Here is a 1,438-nt window from a genome sequence, read left to right on the forward strand (position 1 = left end):
CGCCTGAGCGTAAAGGGTCTTTGAAACTAGGCATGTGTCCTACCCTTGTGAATGCCATGTCATTAGTAGCCTGACTAAGAGCAATTTTGACAGGAGTGCTCTGTAATTGATGTATTTTAGGCTAAAGCCATTCAGAATGAGTTTGCATTTTGCGGGCCCTCAGGTCCCTGCTCACCGACAGCTCTGGTGCAACCTCTGTGGGGTGCTGGAGTGAGCCTGCCCTTGGAAAGCAGGTTATTGTCTGCATTCACATCGAGAGAGCAGCCTTCCTGCCTGTGTGACGGGAATCGCTGCTCACCAGCTTTCGTAGAACTCTCATCATCAGGCTTGTGTCTTACTCCTGACTGAGAGGAGGGTGGCAAGTCCCATGGGCTCCCATCTCTTACGGGACCCCTTCCCAGTCCCCAGGCACCACTGCACCATGTTGTCAAAGCAACAGGAAAAGTAGCAACTTGCTTCAATATAAAAACTAAGAGACAAATATAAACATCATATGGCTCAACGCTTGCCGTACCAAATGCAATTTAAGTTACGGTGCTTGCCTAAACCTTTCCTTCCTTCATAAACTCGATTTTTGCAATTCATTCCCTCAGCACATTTCTGTAAAGCTGCCTTTGTTCAAGAAAGTCATCAGGAGGCTTGCTGACATGCGACAGACAGGCAGAAAAAGGGAGCTATAATTTTTTGACAAGACACAGCTTTGTTTCCTGTCATGGCAAATTAAAAACTTTCTTCTTGTTCAGCCTCTTCCACCTAATTTCTGCTGCCACAGGATTTCTGACAAGGATCGACGTTCCATCGATAGTTGTTTTACTGTCATATGCATCCTTCCATGCTGCCCTTGGTGTCTCAGGATGAAGTGAGGACTTTTCAGTCCCCGGCCTCTCTGAGAGGTCTACAGGCAAGGAAATGATAGCACCCAGCGGCACAAGCACTCCCACCACTTCTCCGTTCACCATCACCCACTGGGGCTTGCCCGTGCAGCCTAAGCCACCAACAACAGCCACTTTATAAATCCCCAGTTTTGGTAAACCGACATAAAGCAGCAGGAACTGACTGCTTGGGGAACTGCCATCTCCTGGCCTGCCAGCGCAGTGGTCTCCTACCCCCTCAGGCAGGAGAGCTGCCTGAAACTAGGGAGAGCAAACGCGGCCGCCCAGCAGGGAGACGGCCCCGCGTTGGTTGAAGCCGTCAGTCAGGCGGGCTTCCTCGCACAGACTTTAGAAACAAAAGGACGGGGGAAAGCATGGGGAGTGCCTCTGGCGCAGAACAGGGCCTGCCCCCAGCAGGACGATGGACAGGGAGGGAGAGCCCTGTGCTGCACCTCAGCTCCCTGGCCAACAATGAGGAGCCACAGAAGTGTGGGGCACGCTAAATTAAAACGTGACATGACCAGACAAAAACCTCCACGCTTCCACCCCAGGCAAAGCAGAGAGCG

The sequence above is a fragment of the Antrostomus carolinensis genome, unplaced genomic scaffold (assembly GCF_000700745.2).
Source record: "Antrostomus carolinensis isolate BGI_N321 unplaced genomic scaffold, ASM70074v2 scaffold13798, whole genome shotgun sequence".
Classification (NCBI taxonomy): domain Eukaryota; kingdom Metazoa; phylum Chordata; class Aves; order Caprimulgiformes; family Caprimulgidae; genus Antrostomus; species Antrostomus carolinensis.